We start from the raw sequence: 25,892 nt of genomic DNA, 5'->3' as shown, positions 1-25,892 counted from the left end.
CGTGTGCAGCAACAAAAATCCAACACAGCCAATCAGTCAATCAATCAATCAATCAAATAAATAGAAGTAAATCATCACCATTGTCATCATCATCATCTAATGGGGAATGAAGGCAGAAGGCACAGAAGGGCCTCTGGGATAGAGTTGTGAAGAGATTTACGAGAGTGACAAAGAAACAAAGCTGAGGGACGTTCCAACATGGATAAGTTCAAGATGGACCCGGTTAAGTCAAGCAAAGTTGTTGGTGAAATCAGAGAGCAAGCTGCAGTTTCAGGAGTCCCCGACATGCTCCATTATGGCGGCTGGTCTAAGAGGGGATTATATTCAGCTGGTCCCCCTTCCAGATCTAGCCTAGGATTAGTTACAGAAGATGGATCATCTCACACACCTTTGGAGACAGGAGGCAGAATTGCCCCAAATAAGAGATGGTCTGAATCCTCATGGGGCCCCACCATTAAACATCTGCCCCAATGCTCCATTCTCTCTGCTTACAAGATGTAAATCTTGATGCTGCCACCTTGAATTTTTATACAGTGGATTCCTTTGATTGGAATCATTTTGGGCAAAGGCGAGTAGACTCCATTAGCCTTCGGAATCAATTGAACAGCGAGCTTTCCTTCCTCAAGGGAAGGGCCAGGTTCCAGTACTTGGCTTACTGCAGAGCCCTGGAGGAATTCATTGAAGGGAGGCCCGATTTTAAACATCATCACTTTTTGAAGAGACATTAGGCATCCCTCCCACATTATTCAAGGATGGCATGAGAAAGGCAGGGAGGACTGGGGGGAAAGTAGCTGTAAGAAAGAGCTGGAATCTTCAACCTATTCCCTTAAACAATCAGTGCGTGAAGGCATGTCCTAGACAGCCAGTAAGACTAGCTGAATATCTACTTCGTAGTAGAGTGAGGTCCAATGGTGACACTTCCTGGGTCTTACTCCAGATTTGCGGCACTCCAAGACATGCTCAGAGGCCAGCAAGGGCATTTGCTAGATCTGGATTCTCCTCTGGTCTTTCCCACCTACACCCCATCCTTAGATAGGAAACCCAGGCAGGAAGAAAGGTCTCCATCATGGTTGTCTTCTCTCTCAGCATGGGGATGGCCTGTGGTCCATCTTCCCAGGTTTCCTGAGGTTGGTGGCCATGATAAACCACCTCTTGTCCCATAATAAACCACCTCAGGGATGTTAATGTGTAATTATTACATGGATTTATTTAATCTAAAACAGAAGATTCCAGCAAAGGCAGTTAGATCATTTCATATACACATCTGTATATATAAACAGCATAGCTAGAGATACATAGTTTTGGTTAGGACCATCTGTTTCAGACTGCATTACTGTTCCCAAACCTTCACCCCGCCCTATATCCATGCCCTTTGCCATGTGACTTTACAATTCATCCCTCTAGAGGTGGAGTGGACCCAACGACATCAGGCCACTAATGTCCTTTGGCCAATGGAATATAAGCAGGAATAATAGTGTACAAGCTCTGAGTCTGGGACTTGAGTCATTGCATTTCAACCCTACCCTCTTGCACTTCTGCCATTGCCAGGAGGTCACATCCCAGATAGCCTGCTTGTCCTTAGAGGAGGAGAGATCCATGGAGCAGACTGGACCCAACCCACACTTGGAGTCAAGCCCAGTTGGGCACAGTCTAGATCAGCTAACCACAGATGATCCATAGACACAGATGTGAGAAATAAATGCTTACTGATGTCAACTACTAAGTGTGGGGGTAGTAGCTTGTTATACAGCATAATTGCAGCAAACACTGACTGATACACTATCTAAGCACTTTATTCTGTCAATGTACAATCTGCCATCTAAAAGAACATCTCATCTCTCTCCCCTTGCCCCCCTCCTCTTCTTTTTTTTTTTTTTTTTTTTTTTGCCGTGCTGCACGGCATGTGGGATCTTAGTTCCTAGACCAGGGATCAAACCCACTCCCCCTGCATTGGAAGCGTGGAGTCTTAACCACTGGACCAGACTATATATATATATATATATATATATATATATATATATATACACACACACACACACATCTTTATAGCTCATGCAGTTCTTGTTTCTCAAGTAAAACAAAGTTTTATGATGGCCAAGATACTGCTTTGTTCCCTGCTATAAACGCCCAAAGCCTTAGTAGGTGCGTGGTAGGTGTTAAGTAATTATATGCAGAATGGATGGACCGTCCTTTTGGTCTTCAATTCATATGCCTCTTGTCTAATTTATGTTCCTCTGTGCAGCTCAACGACTTGCTGATGGGCAAAGTGTAGGAAAAAGAAAACATCTTGTGGAGGCAAAAATCCGTGAGCACGAGATCTCTGGATATTGTGCCGGATGACGGATGAGGGATTTTTCCTCAAGGAGCCGCTCCCCACAATTAGGGCCCTCAGACACCACAGCAGGCCTCCAGAACTGTGACAAGCCAGCAGGTGGCTTGGCCAGTGCCATCCAATGGAACCGTGACACAGCGAAATTTCTGTGGCCCATCTCAGGGGCTGTCCTCAGCCTTAGGAGGTCTCTGTGTGTCAGTTCACTGGGGTGAGCTTCAAAGGGACTGATGTGCATAGACGTATATACACTGCCAACTGTAGAATAGATAGCTAGTGGGAAGTTGCTGCATAACAAAGGGAGATCAACTCGATGATGGGTGATGCCTTAGAGGGCCAGGACAGGGAGGGTGGGAGGGAGTCTCGGGAGGGAGGGGATATAGGGATATATGTATAAATACAGCTGATTGACTTTGGTGTACCTCAAAAGCTGGTACAAAAGTGTAAAGCAATTATATTCCAATAAAGAGCTTAAAAAAAAAAAAGGGGACTGATGTGGCTTCTAAGAGCCGTCAGAACATTTGACTCCCTGGCATTGTGCCAGCATCACACGTTAATTAAATTATATGGCAGAAACACCACAATGTCAAGGTCAGATATTACAGCCGTCAAAGCCTAACATTAGGCGCAGTATTTTATAGTGCAGAGCAAAGTATACCTTTAAACAAATTTCCTTATCTTTCCCGAGTCGTCTCTTGCCTCTGGCTCTCCAGACATCTGCCATTCGAGGCTGCCCACGTGAAGAGCAGCCCAGACAACTTTGTCTGAGGATCTTTAAGACCCTCTCTGGCTTGTCAGATGGGGGGGGGGTCAGCTCCTGGGATCACACCCACGTGCTCCGTCTGACCCTCAACCTGGGCCTGAAATGGGCCTTTGTGAGCCTGGAACTCCCTGAGAGAGAAGGATGTATTCTTCCTGGCTTTCCCCCCGAAAGTAAACGCTAGTTCTTTCTTTGAAGATGGTTCTATCAGAAGGGCAGCAACTAGCCAGGCTAGAAAATGGGGAGGGAAGAAAACACAAAAGGCTTTCCCTCCAAACGTCTTTTCAATAAGCATGGCTAGAAACTCTTCATGAGTGTGGAAACTGTCCATGGGAAGCCCCCGGCTCCGAGCAGAGCTGAGCAAGGGCAGTTCTCTCAGGCGGGGAAGGATTATGAAGCCACATTCTGGGTTTCCTCAGGCCTCTCTTGCGGTTACTGATGAAAACTGCGAAGCCATGAACTCGGGGCCAAACTCGCATGCAATCACTGAAGCAAAGCTGATACCAAATGTGTTTGTCTCGTGTCCCCAGTACCTATTAAGCACCTTCTATATGCCAGGCACTATTTTACATGCTTTATCTCCATCAACTAACTTAATTCTCCCAACATTGTGAAATCTGTTGTTTTATCTCCCCCCTCCCCCATTTTATAGACGGGCAAAGTGAGGCACTGAGAGTAATTGCCTAAGGCCACACAGCTAGTTAAGTTCCCGAGCCAAGTTCAAAAGGAACCAGGGCAGCCTGGCTGTGCCCTATCAACTACTGTGTAGTGTTGGCTATTGAATCCCACAAACCTCTGATGAGTGAAACGCAATGATAAGGTGCTGGGGGCTATGGGGGGAGGACCCTGTACAAGCAAGTTATCCACGAGGGCCAAGTATTCCTAAGCAACGTTTTAAGATAAAGTTAAATTAACTCAGATCTTTGAAGGGGTTTTGGATTCTTTCCGAGGCTAGGAGTGTTGAATAAACACAGTGCTTTTGAAAACCTGCCGTCCTATATGGGTGTTCATTGTACTTGTTCTTTACATTTTTTTTCTGTGGGTTTGGGGTATTTTTCAAAATAAAATTAAACAATTTTTTAAAAAGAATTAGCTTTAATAGATTATCTTGGGGGACTTTCTGGCAGTCCAGTGGTTAAGACATCACACTTCTACTGCAGGGGGCATGGGTTCGATCCCTGGTCAGGGAACTAAGATCCCACATGCCATGGGGTGAGACCAAAATTTTAATTAAAAAAAAAAAAAAGACTATCTTGGGGAGGGTAAGCAAGAAACCGGGAGAGGTGATTGCCTGTAGAGAGGTAACCTGGGTGACCGAAGTTGGGGGGGGCCAAGAGGCGCTCCCTTGATATCCTCAGAATTTTGTGCCACAGGCAGGTGTTACCCGTAACATCTGCCATGAACATGACAATGTCTGGGTGGAAGTTCGGGAAAGAAAGCACAGGACTCCCGGTTCCCAAGTCCCTAGTCCCTATCCAGCAGGCGGGCTGCTCAGGGTGTGGGGGAATCTTTGGGGACCCAGCTGTAAGTGGAAAGTGGGCAGAAACACTCCATCCACTCTTCGGCTTGAAAAATATAAGCTTGAGAAGCAACATCAAGGGCAGCTCTTTCTCCCGGCTTTAGGTGCTATGAGCACAGGCAGGCTTTTGGCCACATGAGCCTCAAGTCTCCCCGTGAGAGCCTGGTAGCCTGGGGTCTCCCCGGGCCACCCACAACAGCCACGAGCACAGTGCTCAACAGGCAGAGGGGCTCTATGGAGTGCTTGTGGAATGAATGAGCCGAGCTCACCTTTGGACAAGGGCCACCTGGCCCGATGCTCTCCCCATGATACTCATGGGGCCGGGATGTCGCCCTTATCGCGAGTTAGCAGTGCTTCCTAGCCTTGACACACGTAGAATGTGATGATATTTTTACGACGCACAAGGGTAAACAGGGACCAAGTGTTCACAACGGCCCCACTTGACTGCTCAAGGCCTGAAGCTACCAGTCAGGGGATTTGCCTTACCCCCCACCCCCCACCCCTGCCAGACCCACCAGGCCACCCCCAGGGTCCGGCCCACTGGCAACCCCCTCGCTCTTGGCAAGCTCGGGGATTGAGGGCTGCAGGGGCCATTCCCTGGCTGTCTGGAGCCAGCCACCTAAGTGAGGAGAGGGCGGGCTGAGGGGGCTGTTAAGGGGCAGCGGGGTTTCCTGGGGATGGGGCTGGGTGCGAGGGTGTGCCCCGGGCTGGGGGGCAACGCGGGCCTGAGTGGTGGGCTGGACGGGGCAGGCTGCCAGCTCTGCCTGGCCCACGGCCAGGAAGTCTGACTGAACTTGGGCCAGCCCTGTTGGCCCACAGACTCTGTAAGCTGAACTGCTCCAGCGCTCCTGGGCCTTTGTTTTCGCTTCCCCACCGCTCTCCCTTAGTGTTTAGGAATGTGCTTTGAAGGTTCCAGCGTGTTTCGCCTCTGCTTAGGGAAACCAAGAGCAGAGGCTGGGCCGAGGCCAGATGGCTGCAGGGAGGGCACCTGTGATCACACCGTGAGCGCCCCAAGGGGCAGGTGGAATCCGGGGGGTGGAGGTGGGGGGGGACAGAGCGGGGCGGGGGGGGGAGGGGCGGTGCTTAAGCCAACCCCCTTTCTCTGCTGGGAGACTCTGTTTCCAGTGCTAAACCTTGGAGAGTCTCGGGTTTGTTTTGTTAAGGGAGGCGGTATTCCCTTACCAGCTCCCCTAGAGAGCCTCCATTTGTCCAGGAGCTTTTGGGGGGTGAGCTACATTCTCGTATGTGTCCACAGCAAAAGAGAGAGAGTGAGCTAGAAAAGTTGCCTCCCTCGATTTGCACGAGGCTCACAGGCCCTCCGACGACAGCCAAGGGAAAGGCCCTCGTCCCGATGGCCTCTCTCACACCTCCACCCCTGGGAGAACGGCCTCACGTCCAGACTGCCCTCCTATAAACCTCACTGTGGCCCTTAGAGAGGCCAGCTTCCTTCTACCCCAGCCCCCTCGCCCACCGTCCTTCAGTCTGTGTTACCCCCTACTCACGTGCTCAGGCCTTTGAGGGCTCCTAACACTGTGGTCTCATAGGCCCAGCACAATGCTTTGCACACAGCAAGCACTTAATAAATGCTATATGACAAAAATATCAGGGCTCTGCAGTGACCAAGACCAGCCTGGGTCTCTCTCTAACCATACGTCCCTTTCCTCCTCTGATTCCCAAATCAGGGAGTTCTGGGTTCTGGTCTTACTTTTGCCACTGATGTGAACGGGTCTCCTCAGCTGGACTAAATGGGAGCTCAATCAAAGCCCTGGTGGCCACGCTCTGAGATCTGCACACACTCCTATTTTCCCGGCTGTTGCTCTAAGTCCTAGTCTGGCCATTTCCATCCCGCCCGGGCTCAGGTCTTAGTGGGGTCCCTGGCCTTCGGTTGAGGATGCTTCCTCTGCTTTTCCACGGTCCGTTTAGCTTCACAACACACACCTGGTCCTTGGGTTCCCGACGCGTCTGCTCCTTTCTGTCCTCACAGCCATTTATACAGCACCGGCTCCCGCGTGCGACGGGGCCGTGGCACATGAGCAATAACTCCAATGCCACAAGGGCACCCGAGTCATTTTTCTGCAGCTAGCATTGTCTGTTTGGAGCTGTGGAAGACCTCCCTCCTGCCTGATGGTGACACAGGCCCTGTTTAGTTATGTGTGGGCTCTGGATTTTTTTTTTCCCTCATTTCCATTTCTCCTTGATTTCAGCACGAGAGTTAAATGTGCGCTCAGAGGCTCTGCTGAGGATAAACAGAGATGAGAGACATGCCTTCTTGTCTCTCTCAGAAGATTCACTTTCCCTGCCTAGGTAATGACCGCCCCGCCCCCCACCCCAGCTTCCTCTCCGCCTTCCTATACGTAGTGCACGTTGCCCTGGATAGAGTTTAATTAGGCACCAATGCACCCAGGGGCAAGGACCCAGGACCCCTCTCTGTTTGAGCAAATGGGGCCCAGCTCCTGCGCAGGAGCCTGCAGCCAGCCTTCCCCTGGCTGGTAAGTGATGGGCTGCCAGCAGGTAGAGGAGGCTGCCCATTCTCAGCTAATGATCGCCTTAGGCGCCAAGTGATGGAAAATCCAGGCGGGCTGGCGAGCTGCAGGGCGCGGCCAGGGACAATTGTATGGACCAGTTTAACAGGGCTGGGGGGGAGGGATGGCAGAAGGAATGCTCAGTGCGTGTACGTGTGTGTGTGTGTTTCCTGGTCTCTTTTTCTCTTTTCTTTCTGCTCCCCGCTGCCTTTCCCTCATTCTTGCTCTCGCTTTCGGTTTTCTGTTCTGTTTCTAGCCCACGCGAGTTGAAATTAGAAAGGTCTCTGCATTCATTTATTTGTTTTAATAAAGACAGCATTTTTTAAGCAGCATATTTGCAGCAATTGAGTGCTAAACTAAACACCAAGCCAACTAAATGTGTTAGGGGGAAATGAAAAGTCAGTTTACAAGAAACATATAATTAACACGTTCTCTGACTTTCCCTAAGCCTTTGTCTGGCTGAGGACAAGACAGAGGAATCATAATCAACTTTAATAAAATGAAAGATGGTATCGAGGCAAAAGGGGAACAAAAAAGTTTGGAGTAGGAAACAATCCTCCAGAGGGGATTCTTGAGTTAATAATAAATGTTTTAAAAATGAATCTTTTCTTGCCTTATTGTTAGTCAACAGCCATTTTCTCCTTCTAACTACAAAGGCTCCAGAAGGCTCTAGTTTGTACTGTACCTGTTAACAGGGACTGAAGCTGAGACCTGGAGGGGGGAGGGGGGAGGGGGGAGGTGGTACAAGGACCGGGTAGGAGCTGCACGGGGTTTCCGGAGGCTGATATACCCAGGATAATGGAAATTACTATTGCACAACACCAGAATCTTCACGTGGCCTGACTTCCAATAAACTGTTCCCCTCCTCGCCCCTTGGAGAAAGTGAAATAAGACATTAGACTTTCAATAATCTCATATGGTGATGATCAATCAAAACCCGGAGAAGGCCAATTTATAGAACTTGTATCTGCTTCACTGGGCAGCTGGAACCGGGGAGCTGATAAGAACACCAAGCGTGCCTTTGATGTGTGAAGTTGGCCCAAAATGACAAATGCCAAAAAAAAAAAAAAAACCACTGCCTGTACACATGGGGGCCTTCCAAAGGGAGAGGGTGCTGGGGAGAGGCCCCTGCCGAGGCAGATCACTGCAGCGAAGCACATCTATAGGCCACATAAAAACGATTTAGTTTTATTATCTTTGGGCTACTTGAAGTTGGTGTTTCCATCTGTCCTGTCTGTATTATCACCAATGAAGTTTATTTGCTGAATGAACTTTTTAATGGATCCTCTACTCTGTTCTTCAAAGTTGGCTTCTAGGACTTGGGCCTTTTCAGTCCGGAACCCCTCTGGCCTCTGTCATCAGCTCTCACCGCCCCCCCCCCATTCCAATCGTGGCGGTGAAGGGCTCAGCCTCTGTTAACTCCTTGCCTGCTGGTGTCCTTTCTCTGTAGCTACTAATCACCTCCTTTTGATCATTGCCAAGTTCTCAGGTTGAAGGAAGGAGAAAGGACCTCTTGACCATTCTGCCTGGCTTTCCACATGAGCCTGAAAATGTCGACAAATTTGAAACATCTGCCGGGCTGCTTTGGTCTGATTGCTAAAATATGCCGACCTCAAGCCCCCTCCCCCCCCGCCCCTTTTAATCTGTTTCATATTCACAAATTAAGCATTTAGTCTGGGTAATAAATCAGGGCGGTTTACGAGGCTCACACGAGACAAACAAGCGAGTAGCGCACAACGCAAGCCTCTGGAAGCGGCGTGCGCGGAGCTGCCAGGAGTCGGGAGCTCCACGAGCTCGAACGCGGAGAGCAGCCCTGGCGCGCCCTGACACGCCGCCAGCACCCACACTTTGGCTGGTCCCCGAGCGGGCGGAGCGGAGGGGTGCAGGGGGAGCAGCCCCAGCCCGGGCCCACACCCCTCCAACCTTCCGCGCGAACCCGCGGCGCCCGGCCCGCCCCAGCTCTGGGCAACTCGGCGCCCCCGCCCCGCCAGGGAGGGGCCGCTGGCAAGGGCGACAGCCTCAACGGGCGCACACCCTGTGGTGGACCCATTAAGCCTCTCCCAGCCGAGAAGCCGAGAAAGCTGGATGCCCCCTCCCCCACCTCTTCCATCCGGCTGGGCTCGGCCTTAAAGATCCCAGGCCCACAGCCGCAAGCAATACGAAAGATCCCTCTCCACATCCACGAGTGACCTCCACTGAGCCTGGGCTCTAGGCACCGACCCCCCCCCCCCAATCTCTCCGCGTAGCCTCCTCCAAGGTTTCGGTCCCAGCAGCCACAAAGCTACTTTCAGATTCGAAAGGGGGGGGGGTCGGGGGAAGGGTTCTCCTTTAGAGTGGATCAAGGCTTAAGAGAGGCACGGGGAGGGGAGCAAAGGCACAAACAGGGCTCAGGGCCCCGCTGCAGAGACCCCCGTCCGGGCTTTAGCGACCACCCAAACTCAGGGGGCTTCAACCCCTGCGTTTCCCGTCCTCCCCTGTGCATCAGCGAGAAGCAGACCTGGACCGGGGGTCTCGGACCAGTCGCAGCCTAAGACCTCGGGAGACCCTGACGGGGAGAGTGGCTCCAGGTCACCTCGTCCGAACCTCCGTCGCCGTGCCATGCTCAAGTTCCCTATCGATTGGCGTTCTCGACGCTATCGTGGGACGCGGCGGCAGGGAGACGGAGGGCGGGAAATCGGGAAGCCGGAACCTGCAGCCCACCCCGGACTAGGGAGAGGGGGAGGCATAGGAACAATTCCCCCATCTCGCAACACAGTACACGCATCGCCCTTCCTCTCTTCTCCTAGCACACATTCCGACTGCGAAAGCCATTACCGCCGGCGCGCGAGAGACTTTTTAAATATTTACAGCCCGCTCTCCGCACGGTAGCCTGATCCATCTTGTGGGCGCGGAGGCGGGGCGCGGGGCTCCGCTCCGGGGGAGGTGCGGAGCTGGGGCGGGGGGTTCCAGCCGCTCCCCCCCGCGGCCCCCGGGTCCGCCCGGAGCTCCCCACCTTGTCCCCCCCACCAGGTGGGGAGGGGGCCCGGAGACTGCGCGCAGCGCGCCGGGGGCCCTGCCGGGGCCTGAGCAGGCGGAGGGCAGCGTCCGGGAGGAGGGAGGGCCGGGAGGCTGATTTAAAGGTTCTCACCGGGAAGCGAGCGAGGCACAGACCTGAGAGCCGCCGCGCGGTGAAATCCGAGGAGCTCTCTTGGCGAGGAGGGGCTGTCAGAGGCCATTTATCTCTCGCCAGAGTGGAGGCTCGGCTCCCACACCGCCCGCGAGTAACAATGGCAGCGATCAGCAGCTCTGCACGCGCTTCAGTGCATGAATGGATTGCGGAAGATGCCTGCGCTCCTCTCTGCTCAGGCGGCTCTCCGAGCGCCCCCTCCCCGCCCGCCGCCCCCGCTCCGCCGGCCTCCTCCGGCCCGAGAACGCGCCGTGCGCCTCGGGGTTCGCGAGTCGGGCCCCGCGGCACGGTCACTCTCACCCCGACCCCCCGCCGCCCTTCCCCCTGCTGCCGTTCCCAGGGCCCTGGCACCTTGCCACCGAGAGTCATTAGGGGCTGAAACTTGACACAAGCCTTCCCGACGCAGACACCCCCGCCAGCCCCCTCCCTTCTTCGCTCCCCTCGCAGCAAGTTTACTTTCAAGGAGTTGGGTGGCGTTTCCGCCTCAAAGGCCGGCCGTGTGCGGGTCCCAGGGGGAAGGGGCGGGCTCGGAAGGGTGTCTTCACCTGCTCGGCGGCCTAGGGTGTTCACAGGCCCCCGGCTGGCCCCCAGCCCCAGCGCCGGATGCCCGCGCCCCCTCCTCCTCCCTTTGTAGCGGCTAATCCTGCGATCCGCACAGGCAACACGCACTCCGGGCGCCCTACCCGGACCCCCACGTCCGGCCACCTTTCGGGTCAGCGGCACAGCCATGTACTCAAGTTCTCAGAGGCTTACAGTCTCGAGAGTTCGCAGAACGCCACAGACCGCGCGAGGTCGGCCGCAGAAGTGGTTCCCTTTAACTCTGCAAAGTAGGTCTCATAAAAGTCCCCCTCCAGTTGCTGCCTAGGGCTGGGAGCAACGAGGAGCGCAGTGAGGGATACTCCGAGCTCTCTTGGGTTTGCTTTGGGGGAGCTACACCAGAACCTCGGGATGTTTCAGTCCCGGAGGTCGCCGAGCCCCAGATGCGGCAGCCTGGGGCGGGGGAGGGGGCGCCGGGGATGCGCACTCGTAGCGGTCCAAAGGCAGCGCCAAGTAGCCTGCGAGAAGAGGCCGAGCTGAGCCTGGGTTGAGGGAAGGCGGTCACACACGTGCGCAAAGAGCGAGGCAGCGTAAAAGCTGAGACGCACTCGGAGAGGCAGAGCGCGACCGGCCGACCCAGGAGACTGGCGAGGGCAGGCGAGAAGCTGGCAGCGAGACAAAGCGGGAGGAGAGAGCCAAGGAGGCTCAGCCGCAGACCCGGAAACGCAGGCAGCAGCAGACGCCCGAGCCCCGACGCGGAGGCGTGCGCAGCCAGGCCCTGCCTGGCATCCCCCGGTTTGCGCGTCCAGGGACGCCGACGCGGACTCCCGGCGGGGCCTACTGCCAGAGCTGGTCTCTGTTGGGCCTGGGCTGGCTCGATGAATCAGCTTGGGCCTTCCCAGCAGATGGTGGGGTCCACGGAGTGGGCTTAACGGATAGGGACCCCTCTGGTCCCCGCCCCTCCCTGACCCCCCGGACAAAGGTATGGGTTTGAGGAACTCCGCACTTTCTCAAGGCAAGAATACAGCCCTGGTGTCTCCACTCTGGGGGCCTCTGGCAACTGTTAATCTGACTTGGAGGTGCTGGGAGGCCGCCACCCTCGACCAAATTGACATTCCATCTTCGCGATCGCAAGACCCCCTACGGCAAAGCCCACGCCCTGAGTTTCCAACAATCGGGAATCAAGGCTGGACTTCCCGCAAGGAGGAACAGTGACATGTGAGAGGAGACCCCCCAGCCTCAAGTTCTCCGACGCTTCCCTCCCACCACCCGCACACTGAGCCCAGCAGCACCACCCCCCCCCCCGGGCCAGCAGCGTCCCCTATTCAGATCCCCCCCCTACTTCTCCCCTCGCTGGCTCGGCAGCCTGGGGCAGCAAGCCGCGGAGCGCGCCTCTCCTCCTCGAATGAAGCTGAGCGCTTTCCCGCGGCTGTTGGCTTTGCGGCACACTGGCTGTACACCCCCCCCACACACACACATACACACACACACACACACACACACACACACACACACACACACGAGTCGGTCTTGCCCTTCGTGTCTCCCTGCAGGGCGTCCTCGAAACCTGACTGCCCAGCCTGTGTGCAGAGCTCCAGCAGAGTGGGGAGCCTGGGAGACCAAGCGGAGGTGAACAAGGGAGAGGAGGAGAGGGCCCATAATAGAGGAGGGGGCGCATGCCTGAGAGAAAAGAAGCCAGCCTGGAGCCACAGCCTGGAGGAGAGGGGGAGTATAAAGGGAAAGCCAACACTAATCCCTCAGCCTGCTTACGTGGGGCCTGACAGTTTACAAAAGGCTTTTCCCTGAATATTATCTCATTTGCACCGGCCTCACCACTGAGCTGTGAGGGAGGTAGGGCAGATAGCATTACCCCCCATTGGCAGAGGAGAGAAATGGGGCCCAGAGAGGTTCAGAGAGATCTGTAGCAAGGTCTCAGAGCTAAGAGTGGTGGAAGAGGCCCCAGGCTTAGGGTTTCCTGCTCCCAAGTTCACTTTCCTGTTCAATAGCTCTGTGTGTGTGTGTGTCTGGGTGAATATCTGTGTGGAGGGGAAGGGAGAAGGCCGGACAGGAATGAACAGTCCAGTTAGGGAAGTCCAGGAAGGAAGGACACAGCCTCACAGCTCTTCCTCTACTCAGGTCTCACCCAACAGCCCCCGCTCTTTCTAGAGCAGCCTGCGAGCTGGCCCCCAACCTGCCTGCCCAGGGGTGAGCTGTCGGTGCCTGGCTGTGCCTTCAGCAGTGGCTATTCCAGAGGTCTTGTATCTTTGGGAGGCCCCCCGCTCTGCCTGTCTGCTCGGCTCTCCTCTCTGCCTGTCATCCCTGCCCCCAGCCTCGGCTGCAGGATGCCTTGCGTCCAACTGTGGTTTCTGGGCAATAAAACAACTATTAAAGTCTCAGGCACGGCTGGTGATTTGCATCACATCCTCTCGTGCATGGATTCAATATTTAATACACAATATTGAATACGGATATTAAAAATCAATAGCTGAGGACCCCTGGGGAGGCGGCACAGTGCGATCCTGCTTTGGGAACACAACCAGCTCCTCTAAAAAGGCAGGAACGGCAAGTTCAGCCAAGCTGAGCCCAGCACCAGGGGACGTGAGGAGTAGTGGATGTCTCAGCTTCCTGATATGCTTACCTGCACCATTCCTAAGTCAAGCTAAATGGGGGGGGGGGGGGGGCAAAGGAATGATGTGCTCCCAGGCTTTACTAGCTGGGGAGTGGGGTGGGGGAAGATTTGTTTCCAAGCAAGCTACCAGGTGGATGGAGCCTCCCTTTTTGCTGCCATTTGCACTTCGGTTTGGTTTAGGTCTGAGTCCTGCAGGCAAGCACTCAACACTTCCCACCATGATGGCTCCTTCCCAGGGCCTCGTGACATCCATCACCCATTGGCCCCATGGGGAGCTTCTGGCATAAGCTTTCAGGGAGATGGACCCGGAATCCCAATGTCTCAGAATATTTGCACAGGAAAAAGAAATGTGAATTAGGCTCGGAGCCACAGGGTCTTCTGAGGCACCACCAGTCTTCAAGACAGAAACCCTCGGCCATGTGACCTGCCAAAGGGCCTGGTGATGGCTGGCTGGTGACAGAGAAGGGGACAATGAGAAGGAGGCTGGGACATTGAAGCACTCCTGCTCTAGAAGGAGAATCCAGATTGTTAAACAGCCAGGAGAAGAGCAAGTTCCCGGGACGCATAATTATCTTTTCAGGCCTGAAGAGGAACACAAATTACTCTCTTCTTTATCAAAACACAGAAATACACTTTCCCCTACACAGAAACAAGGTTCTCACACACTGATAGGGAAGGGGTGAAAAAGAATAAACATCTTTGAGAGGATTCCTTTTTTTTTTCCACTACAGAAAGAGAAGAGAAAGTAACAGTGGGAGACACACTTAGGTTATCTGATTGGAAGGGCCTGGAGAGTTGTAGATGCCAAAGAACTGGCTAAACTTGACCTACTGAGGTGCCATCCTAGACACCAACTTGTAATATTAGTTTATAGATTCCCTTTTTAACATAGCTTAAATCAACATGGATTGAGTTGGAAATCTTGCTCTCGTTATAAATAGAAAGGACACCTCAGGAAAACCCCAAAATGGCAATTTGGGTAAAAGTTAGAAGGGAAGGAAAGAGGTGTTGGAAAATGACAGTTAATGAGCCAGTGGCCTTGCTTCTTTGTTCCCTAACAGTTGTCAGAGAAACCATCAAAGGGAGGGAACAGGGGCCCTTCTCAGAACCGTCACAGGAAAAGCTGACGCTCTCTGGCTGCTATAGATCCCCTCAGTGGTGGCTCACAGACCCAGCCCCCTGGGAGTCTGCCTGTGTGTATTTATGCGTTTCCGGGCTGGGGGTGCAGCCACTTTTACAACATCGGGCCGGGGCCTGTGAAACCCGCTAGCAAAAGTTCTGTTCAGAGCAAAAGACATTCTGAGGCGAATGTTGGATATAGAGCAACTACTCCAGCATCATCAGAGAGCAATGTCTTCTTTAGTTCCTCGGCACTACCAAACTCCCTGGCTTCTTCCCACCTTGGCCATCCGGCCAGGCTCTGGGCCTCCTCCAGACCCAGGCAGACCTGACCCTTTGCAGCCCCCCCAGTCTGCGCCTAGCAGGCACATGTAATTACGGTATGAGACAGCTGGCCAAGGGAGATGGGAGGCTCATATGGGGGGACCCAAGGGCCCAGGACGGCCTCCTGGCACAAGCTCAGAGCTGATTCGGCTTGGAGGAGGTACGCGGCCAGAACCCACTGAGCGTGACACCTCCCCCCTGGACCCACCTGGTACTCCAAACCAACACAGAAAGCGGCCTTGCCCCATATTGGTGGGCTAGGCCTAAGGTGTGGGAGACCTCTGCGGCATGAAGGACCCACACATCAAGTCCCAAATTTGGAAAGGGTTTGGGGGCAGGCGGGGGGGGATATCTTCGGGCCTTCCACCACTCCACCCGATGTTTTCCTGAAACCAACCAAAGCTGCTAGTGGAGTTGTTCCTGAAGCCCCTCCGGGACTGTCACTACCTCCTGGTGCAAGACAGCAAGGACGATAGTGTTCTGCCGATAGGATGCCCTGGATAGTATTTGCAGTCACCAAAACAAGGGGCTTCGGATTCTGGCGCGAAGCCTCGCAGTTGGGTTAAGACTCTACCTCCCATCCCACGCCCCGCAGGAACACACTCCCGAACTGCTGGGGTGTATACCAAGCTTGAGGCCAGGGTCAGCCGAGGGACGGTCGCCACAACCAACAAGTTGCCGGCCGAGATAACAGCTGTGGGAGGGGGAGGGGAGCCGCAAGCAGCCACGACTGAACGGTTGCGATCTAGAAAATTCAACAAGAGGCCGCCGCGGTGGCGGCGGCGGCGGCTCCAATTAGCTGAGCCAACTGGGAAGGCAGAGAGCGAGGCGGCGGCCCCGCCGATCGTGCCCGGGGCGAGCAGGCGGGCGGGGGCGCGGGGCCTCGGAGCTGCCCGGGCGGCCCTCGCCCTGCCCCTCCCGCGGGCTCTCGGAGCGCGCCTGGTGTTTACACACTGTCCTTCCGACACGGGATCAAGTTTCAGGCCGCGCTGGAGGCGCCGGGGGCCGGCCACAGGCCCGGGAGAGGGGAAGAACTGGAGCGGGATCTAAGGCAGCGCTGCGCGGACAAGAAGGCCTGGCGCGCTCGGGCACAGCTAGTGCAGCGCTTCCCCCGGGGGTGGGGCGAGGGGAAGTCCGTCGGTCTGGGTGGGCAGGGGCAGGTGGGGCTGCGGAGAGCTTATCCGGAGGGAGAAGCATCTCTGAGTCGCCAGAGTTGGTGTGCTTTGCTCACCCTGGCCGGAGAACTAACCCCCGGGGAGGTGAAGGACTGCCCAGAAGCCGGGCGCAAAGACTGCTGTGAGCGCCCCTTGTGAGCTCTTCACTCCTTCCCCCCAGTTCCTCTGATACACTGCCGGATTCAGACCATTGTTGGGGAGGAGGGGGGGACGGTTTGTGGGGTAGAAGAGGAACGCGCTATCGGAGACCTCGAGCTTCCCCGCGCGCCCTGGCCCCCGGGGCTGCCGAGGCCTTGAGTCGAAGGGCTCGCCGCTCCGCGCCTCCTCTGATCTGGCGGCGCGCGGGTGCCCCACGCTGTCAGGCGGCGGCGGGTGAGCTTCCAGCAGCACAGGCACACTGTAAACAGCTGCGTGCGCGCCCTCCCCGCCTGGACTGGGAACCTCACCAAAACACCATGTCGCCTTCTCTCCGGCTCCCGACAGAGGCTGGCGGGGGTGGGGGGGGGAGCGGAGGCGCCGGGGGCGAGGCTTTTGTAGCCGAGCCGGGAGAAAGAGGGCCCCCACCCCATCCCCAGGCCACCAGGGCCCGGGAGCGAGCGTTCTGAACCTGCAGGGGTGCGGGGTGCTGCGGGGAGGGGAAGGAGTCAGCTCCTGCCCCCTCCCCACTGAATGTCTGCTTTGTTCCGGAAAACAAGGGAAGCATTAGGCTGCTGCCCCCGGGGAAACACAAAACTTCTTTTTGAATCTCGGGAAGGGCGGTTGACTGCGCTACGGGGCTCCCGAGACAGACCGAGGAGGGGAAAAGCTGAGAGGGCGGGCGGAGACAGGGAGACTCTGGAGGGAGGACGACGGAAAGGGGGGTGGGGGGTCAGCCGCTCAGGGTGACCGGGCGGGAGACCCGGGAACACGACTCGGCGCGAAGGTGCCGCGCGAGTTCCAGCGAGCAGCCGGCCCGGCCAAGTGGCGCCGGCCCAGCCGGCGGCCGTGCCAGCTTCCTGCCCTGCCCAGGACCGCGGAGCAGTCGGGGACGCCGCCGCAGGCTGGCCCGGAATCGCAGGACAGCGGGGGTGGGGGCGCAAAGCTACAAGTAAACCCCGACTACAACTTTTTGCACCGCAATTCCTCCTCACCCCCAGAGTGGGCCCGGACCCCGGGCCTGTGGGGCGTCGGCTCTGGGCTTTCAGTCTTGGAGGAGGGAGGGGGCAGAGGCCCAGGGAGCTCCCCCGCGCGGGAGGTGGGGGACAGTCTGAGGTGTCTTTAGTCTCATTTGATGACCGCTAATCCGATCGGCTCCCAGGCCCGCCGAGCTGTTGCGAGGGGGCGGGTCACTTCTGCCCTGGCCGGTGCGTGCGGGCGAGGGAACGGACCCAAAGCAGACCTGGAGCCCTCGCTCTCCAGCTCCCTGTCCTCCCCTGACCGCCACCCCTCACGTCGCCCTTCCCGCACCTAAGGAAGGGGAGGGCACCCAGGCTCTACCCCACCCTCCGCGGGGCGCTCCCCTCCGCCTCGGAAGCTCAGAACGAGAGCGAGGGTTTTCCCCCTTTCCCCTGGGCTCGCTGGGTTTCCAACTTCCTCTAAACCTCCCTCCTCGCTCCGAAAAGCCCCGAGGAGGGGAGCGGAGAGGAAGCACGCCGCTAGTGTGCGAAATGAAGACCATGTGTGGGGACGGCGGCATCAGAGTGCAGCCGCCGCGGGGTGGGGGGTGGCGAAGGCCCCCGCGCGGCCGGAGGCTCGGGGCGGCAGCAGCCAGCGCCTCTGCTCGGCGCTGGGGACGCGGAGCCGCAGCGAGGAACAGCGAAGAGGCTGGGCTGGCCTCGTGGCGGGCTGCAGGGAGGGGGTGCGGGGGGCTGCCGCGCCGTGGGGGGCGGGGGGCGGGGACGCAGCCCAGGCTTCCTGGGCCGCAGCTGCGACCGAGGGCGCAAGAGCAGATCGTGCTCGGCGGCGGCGGCGGCGGCGGCGGCGGCGGCGGCGGCTCGGGCCCGCCGCGCTCGCAGCTGAGAATCAACAAAGAGAGGCGGCGGGCGAGCGGGGGAGGGGCGCCGCCGAGCGTTCGCTGGCTGCTGTGGAATAATAAAAAAATAATTAATAATGATAATAAGAGAAAAATCCCCGGGCTTTCATGGCTCTGGGTTTCCGTGTGGCTGCAGCGGGAAACGCGCTGTCCTTGAGGCGGCCTCTCTCGCCTGGTCTGCCCGCCCCTCCCCCTCCCTCGCCCCCTCCCCTCCCCGGGAACAGGGAAGAGAAAGGTCTGCAGCTGACAAATATTATCCATTCTCCCCATCGATCGCGGAGTGTACAGATGTGAGCGCTTGATGTGCCCGCGGAGCGGCGGATCCTCCCTGCTCGCTCGCTCTCGCCCAGGCTCCGCTCGCCGCCCCCCTCCTCCCCCTTTGTTCTCCTCCCCTTTCCCTCTCTTTAAATAGATTTCAGGGCGCTGCCTGTTGGAGAGCAGCTGGCGATCTCTCCCGAGAGAAGGAGCGAGCGCAGCCCGAGGTGCCCTGTCACCAGCCTCCCCTCCCCCACCTCGCCTTCCCAGTGCGGTCCCACCCCCCACCTTTCTCCAGTTTCCAAAACAGAAAACACCGGGAACACCCACGTCCACTGCACCGCGAGTCTCTCGGAGCCTTTGGACCCCTTGCGCTGTCCCCATGTTGTTCTCCGCGTCAGTGTCTGTGTGCGGGGGAGGGAGGGGGCGCACGGAGGGGACCCCGGGACGTGCCGGAAGAGACGAGGGTCGGGATGTTTCCCCGGCAGCAGCAGGGACGCAGCCCCGATCACGCTGAGAGGGGACAGTTTACCCATTAGGGAAAGTCGGCGGAGGCGGCCCTTTTATTCCTCTTTTGCAGATGGCAGATTAAGCCAGCAGCGTCCGGCCTCAAAGGGGCCGGCCGCTCGGCTAAGGGTTAACCCGTCCGCCGGTAATCGCGGGCACACACACACACGCGCACGCGCGCGCGCGCGGCGCGCCCTCCCCGCCCGCCTGAGCGCCCGCCACAGCCCGCAGTGCGCCCGGGGCTGGAGGGGGGGGGGGACTCGGGGGGAGGGGCGGGGCGGGCTTAACCAGGCCGCTCGACTGAGCCGAGGCCACCTCGCCGTCTGTCACTTAAATGATTGTCCTCCGCTCCGCTCGGTGCGGTCAGTACGGGCTGTTAACAGGCAGTTGCAATCAGTTTCCGAAAGGTCAGCCAAGGTCCTCCGGCTCTCGCAGACGGAAGGCATTACGAAACCGCTTTTGTATCTGCAGGCACTTTAGAAAAAGAGGCGAGGAGGGGCGCACCGCAGTGCCGCGGTGCTGCGAGCCCCGGGAGAGAGGCGGGGGCCGTGGGGCGGGGGAGCTCGCCCCACCCCCGCGGCCTAGACCCGGCAGCGGGGAAACCACACGGCGAGTGACCCAGGCCCTCCAGGTTTCGATGGGGAAGCAGGAAGGAAGGGGGGAGCAGGCGGCAAGGGAAGGAGGAATGGGAGGAAGTGGAAGAGGCGTCCTGGCTCCCCTTCTCGCCCGGCCTTCGGCCCACACCAGGACCCAGACCCGGGCGGGTGGTAAGACCCCGCTCGGACTCTCAGGTCCTCCTGTCTCTGGGAAGTGGGGCGGGGGAGGGGTTGGGGGGAAAAAGAGAGACCCTCGCAGAGCAAGCGAGTCCCCGCGCGGTGTCTGAAGACGCTGCTGCTGCCGCCGCTAGAAGACGTCCATCAGCAACCAGTCTAACCTGCCAGTGATAATGTGCGATCAACACCAAATCACCCCCGCCAGGCGCAATCCATCATCGCTGCGCGCCGCGGGCCCGCGTGAGGCTGACTCGGGGCTTGGCGGGGGGTGGGGGGGTGGGGTGGGAGGAGAAGGCTGTCGCCCAGCGCATTGGGACTCTCGGCGCACCTAGCTGCCCCTCCCGGGAGGCCTGCATCCCGGCGTTCGTAACTCTCCAAGTTCCCCAGCCGCAAAGCGCAGACCCGGTGGCTCCGAGTTCCCGGCGCAGGTCACTCAAGAGCCCTCACTCCCTACTATCCAGGTCGCACCCTACAAAGCCGTCCCTTCCTCGGAGCTGCCCTGCCTGTCCCCTCCCCCTCCTTCGAGAAAGCCTGGCTGGCGGGAAATTAATATTTAATATCGTGAAATTGATTAAAGGGCTGGAAGCCGGCGATGGGGTGGGGGGAAGGGTAGGGGCGTAATTAAAGATCTGAGAGTCGTGGCCGCTCCTCGTCTGCTCCAGCCGCACGCGGCCTTTGTGAGGCCGAGGCGGAGCCGCGCTGCGCGGAGCCCGGCGGTCCCGGGGCGGTGGCCCGTGCTGCCCAGGATCCGGCCGGCGCCGGAGGGTGGAAGGCAGGGGCCACACTAAGGGGGTGGGCTGTCCCGGAGGTGGCCAGTTAACCTTGGCACACCTGGGGCTGCGCGGACAACCGCGCTTCCCTGGCCTGCCTGTATCATGGGCTCATCTTCGGCCGCAGGAGCCTGAGGGTGCGGTGCTAGTTAGGCGCAGAAGCGCCTTCCTCGCCCGGGGGGCCCAGGAGGGTGCATTCCCCCCTCCGATGCCAAGGTCCCCAGCGCTGTCTCACACTTCGGGCCCCGCTCCGAAGCCGCCGCCGCCCCAACCCTCGCCTGGGGTCTTCGGGCCTCCCACGCAGCCCTTCGGGAGCAAGGAGTCAGGTCCATCCAGTTCTGTACCCGGGGGATCCCGAGGCCGAGGCTGCCCGGAGCTGCCGCTGGTTCTCTCTCGTCCAGTCCCCATCCCGGGCGGCTCACACTCGGGGCAGCTTAACTCGTTCAGCTGCACTGCAGATGGGGCCTGCCGCTCGAGGCGGCGGTCTCCAGGGAGCCGTCGCCGAACCAGTTCGGCCGGCCGCCTGTCGTACCGTTTACGGTTACTGCGCCTCCAGGAGGGGCACGGGGCTGGACATGGCTGGCGGTGGGTGCCCCCGGGCCACCCGAGCTGGCGCTACTAGAGGAATTCGGTGGGTGCAGGGTCTGTGGTAACCGGTCGGCGCGGGCTACGGCTTAGAAATCGGAGGGTTGGCTTCGTGGCAGGATGAGCCCCCCAGCTCGTGCAGGCCTGGCTCCAAAGGGCCACTTTGAACTCTTTCTTGTACACGATTTATTTCTTTCGTGAAGCCGACTGTCTGAAAAGTATCAAGTGTGCAGAGGGGAGAAAACACAAACACAACAAGCAGCGTCCTTGGCCCTAATCAGCTGGGGGGCCAGGAGGGCCCGCCAGGCTCCAGGCCCGCTAGAAGGAAGGTCAGGACCAGGGAGGATTAGGCCGAGTCTTGGGTTTATTGCCGTACTTGAACAAAGCACCGGGGGCTGCCTAAACTGGGGCAAGAGAGAGGTAATTAATAGAGGGGCTGCAGAAGTAAAGAAAGGCTGGTGTGGCTGCTGCCTGGGTGGGTGAAGGAAGTGTTCTCCATGAGAATAACCAGCCGGTGCAAACATTATGCAGAACGACTTTATTTCACCAAAACAAAACAAAAAAGTTCACATTCAGCCTCTCACGCTGAGCTGATAAGCAACTTGCAAACTTTGGATGGAATCTTGAACCAGTGGGAGGTGTCAGGCTGCAGTTTACAAAGGGCAATGGGAAGCTTTTCCGGGTACTTCTCCGTTCCTACCATTGTGATTCTACCTGCATCAGCTAGTCCCTTGGGTGGCCCTTCTGACCTCCCAACCTGAGCCCGAGGCAAGATCACTCAGAATGCATCGTATTCATCAATGCCATTTCTGGTAAATTGGACCTCAGGTTTTGGAGTGTCCTGGGAGGAAGGCAGCCTACACAGTGCGCATACTGATGTCAGAGCAAATGTGATGGGCGGCTCACATTCTGTAGCCTTTACTGGATTATATTACGGATTTCCCAACCAGATGTACCCCATTTTCCAAGACATTCGATTTCAAGAGCTCTGGGCCCTGAATCTTACTCGGGCCCAATTCCCGACCTGCGGTCATGGGTATTGTGTAATTGTGCACCAAAGGTGTCCCACGTCTTAGCGGCTGAGCTGCCAGGATGGGAGGAAATGGCTTGGGGGTGAGGCCTGCACCCAGTGGTACCCACTGGTCCTCTGTCCGCTGTGTCTAGTCGGGCAGCCATCCTCCTCGAAGTCCTCATCTCAGCCAGGACCTGTCCCTACCTCCCCCTATCAGGAGTCTGGGGGAGTTGGGTGATAAAACATCCCTTTAGGGACCATCCAGGTAGGACGCCGGGCAGGGAGCTTGTCTGGGGAAGGTGCAGGACTGGGTCCTCGGGGGCCCCCCCGTAGGCCCAGGAGGAGCGGCCTCCGCACTGGGGGGCCCGGGACGGGCGCTCTGGCTCCCGGGGCGCTGCGCCCGCTTCTCCCCGGGGCGCGGGCTGCACGCCGGCCGCCATCTTAGCCCGGGCGGTGCGGGCAGCGCTGCCCCCGGCGGTGGGACCGCAGAGTCGCAGGCCGGGCCGAGGGGGCCGCGCAGGCATTCCCGGGGCGCCGCGCCCGCTCCCTCCGGAGGCCCCTCCGCGCAGCGGGTCACGGCTGACCCCTGGCACGGGGCGGCCGCTCCTGGTTAAAGCGCGGCCTGTTGTCGCCCCTGGCCGCCACGCCAGAGCGGATTTTAGTCCCGAGAAACCACCTCCGGTTCCCGGACTCAATGGTCCACGCGTTATCACCTCTCCCGCGCCCAGCGGCCCGGCCGCACATCCTGCAACTTGGGCCGCTGTCATCCCCGGGAGCGAGGCCTGCAGCACAGTCCCTGCCGTTCAAGGGATCTCTAAGCTGCTTTCGGGGCAAGAGAGGATTTGAAAGTTACCTCTCTTTAAGGGATCTTGATTGGAGAAGGCTGTCACTTGTTCGCTTTTTGACAGGCGTTTATGGAGAGCGTGCTAAGGACAAGGCACTGGCTTAGTCTCTAGGGGAATCCAAAAGTACAAAAGTGAATTTTGTAAAAAAAAAAAAAAAAAAAAGGCACCCCTGGCACTCAAGTAATTTACAATCTAGGTTGGAAGGCAGACTTGTAAATGACTAACTAAACACAAATAAAAGGCAACGTGAAATGAATGTAAACAAAGGGCATGAATCCCGCAGTAAATGGTCTGGGGAAGGGCCAATTAATTATTTTAAAAATAACCTTTACTTCTAAAAATGTAGAATCAGTTCTGGGAGGGGAAGGGAGGATAAAAATATGCTAACACTGAATAGTTCCAGGGTTCCGGGGAATAACAGTCATCACTTCTGAAAGGTTGATGTTTAGGAAAATTGGTGAAAGTTTATTTAAACTAAGCAAAATACCAAGATTCAGAAACTTAGGATTCATTTCCTGACATAAGCTGAGCTGTAGAGATGCAATTTTCCATCCAAACACAATACCACCACCTCCTCCCTCCCCCACTTTGAAATCGGTAAAACTCCCACCACACTTCATAAAAGGAAAAGTTTTAGAAAATAAAACTAAATGGAAGATTAGAAACTTCTAAAAAGTTTTCAGACTTAAAGAAAATGGGAATGAAAAGAGAAACACACAAAACAAAAAAGATCAACCTATTTGCAGATGGTCTCCAAGATGTGAACGTGCAGAAAACTGTCCCAAGATGATTTGTACAGAGGTTGGAGAGTGTGGGAAAATCAGTCTGGGGTCAAAGAAAATTAAGCAAATTAAAAAAAAAAAAAAAAAAAAAAGAGGCAATTATTAACTCCAGGAAAAAAAATCTTAGAAGAAAGGAAATGCAATCACTGAAGCTCATCTGCCTCAGCAATTAACAATCTATATGTGGTCACAAAGTAAACACTGGATACAAATTTAATAAGAAATTACAATATAGTTCTATGGTGAGAGTTGGGGAGGGAAGTATGATGCAGAGAACTAAAATCCTCCTCTACCATACCACAAGGTCAACAGATGACATCATTATTATGGATTATTTCAGAGAAGGCCACATCTACATATTACTTAGAAGTATGATGGTATCTACCAGAAGAAACCGGCAGAAGAAGAGACAGGGGTGCCCACAGGGGACAGCTTTTTTGTACCAAGCCTTTACCTACTATTTGGCTTCATAAACTTTGGGTAAATATTCCTTTGTGAAAAATACAAATTAATTTTTTAAAATTAAAAACATGTATTTAGAAGAATAAAACTCTGAGAACTCTCAGTCACAATGATGTAACTATGTCCTTTTGAAAGTATCTTCCTTCATCATACCCAGCTCCAATTACCCAAAGTGTGGGAAGAAACAGGGAGGGAGGCGAATGGATTTGGAGCTCCTGGCCTGTACATTCCTAGTTATAAAGGAAGAGCAAGTCATCTAACTTTTCTGTTCTCAGGAGAGATGCCATTTCTGGCTTTACTGTGAAAACACCTTCCTAAGTATTAATGGAATTCCAAATACCCATACTGTCCACTATAGAAATGAACAAGAGTAAGCTTTACAGGGCTAATTTAGAAGGCTTCCAAAGGCTTCCCCTAGGAGCCTACTGCTGACACCAGAAAAATCCCTCTTTGGAGTTCACTTTGATTAGGAACTGCTTTCTCCCCATGATCCTCCACTTTTAAATGCAAATTGTCTTCGTCCATTACACATTAGTGTGAATTTCAGTTCACAGGTAACCTGTTAGGATATCCAACTCTATTGCACCACCTGTTACGGTCTTACACTCAAATGCCCACATCCACTACATAAAGGCCTGCAGTTAACAACATCCCTGAGAGGCTTCACTTTAAAACCAAAGAAAACATTTCCCCCTTTCCCCCAAATTCCACCTTGCTGGCTAAACAAGACACATGGTAGGGTGACACCCCTGTCTTTTTTTTTTTTTTAATGTATTTATTGGCTGCATTGGGCCTTCCTTCCTGCACGTGGTGTGGGCTTTCTCTAGTTGTGGCGAGCAGGGGCTACTCTTCATTGTGGTGCGCGGGCTTCTCATTGCAGTGGCTTCTCTTGTTGTGGATCATGGACTATAGGCACATGGGCTTCAGTAGTTGTGGCACGTGGGCTCAGTAGTTGTGGCTCACAAGCTTAGTTGTTCCATGGCATGTGGGATCTTCCTGGGGCAGGGATCGAACCCGTGTCCCCTGCATTGGCAGGTGGATTCTTAACCACTGTGCCACCAGGGAAGTCCATTTTTTGAAAACTCCAAATAAAGCCTAGGAGGGATCTAGTATTTCAGTAATTTATGAACACTGGACCCTGCAGATGAGAGCGGACAAACCAAAGAGTGAGTAACGGGCCTACTGCTCCAAACTGCTGGGTCAACACTGGCTTGATCTGCTGCCTAAGGCTACTCCGCTCAGCTCCCAAGATGCCCTTTTGACCTCCATCCTGCCCTGTGTCACCATCTCTTTTCTTCTTGATCAGAGAGAAAATCTGTTTCTTCTCTGCTCTTAAAACAGAACTGCCGCTAACCTACTTGGTGACTTTGGGAGCATTGGAGAAAGCTGCCTCTGGGCCTGAATTCCAGTGTTCACTTCCCCTCTTGGCTGGGAACCTTAGTGCAGTGCCCAAACTACACAACCGGATATGTCGGCCCTGCTAGAGAAGCCAGCTTATTTCCGGGGCTAACCTGGAGGTTGCTTAGTTCTGACCCACAGTGTTCCTGCTGCATGTGAGTTTCTTTGGTTTCTAGCACAGCAGACCTGGTTTTCAGCCCTGCAGACCCTAATCACCTCAAGAGAGGCTGGCATGAACCCAGGTACATCCTGGGAAGTTGGGGTGAGGTCAGGAAAGGGGCAGGTAGGTCAGAGTTCACCCAGGAGTGCTCCACTAACTCTAGGACTTCAATTTTCATTGAGATCTAAAAACATGAGCAGCCTGCCCCAAAGCCTTGCTGAAAATGAAATCTTCATGAGCAAAAAGGAAAGC

At 56.0% G+C, this 25,892-nt stretch overlaps 1 protein-coding gene across 2 annotated transcripts in view; it reads right to left on the bottom strand.

Moving 5' to 3' along the window:
- Positions 1-10,401, bottom strand: part of BCOR (BCL6 corepressor) — a 90,012-nt gene extending 79,611 nt beyond the window's left edge. The window contains exon 1 of one of the 2 annotated variants that reach the window (XM_057718230.1): positions 10,281-10,401. The gene's annotated coding sequence lies outside the window, so the exon portion shown is untranslated. The other variant, XM_057718231.1, reaches the window with a different exon arrangement.
- Positions 10,402-25,892: the final 15,491 nt, after the last annotated feature.

Source organism: Hippopotamus amphibius, chromosome X (assembly GCF_030028045.1).
Source record: "Hippopotamus amphibius kiboko isolate mHipAmp2 chromosome X, mHipAmp2.hap2, whole genome shotgun sequence".
NCBI lineage: Eukaryota > Metazoa > Chordata > Mammalia > Artiodactyla > Hippopotamidae > Hippopotamus > Hippopotamus amphibius.
The sequence above is the reverse complement of the archived record's forward strand: the minus strand, read 5'-3'. Positions and strand labels throughout refer to the sequence as shown.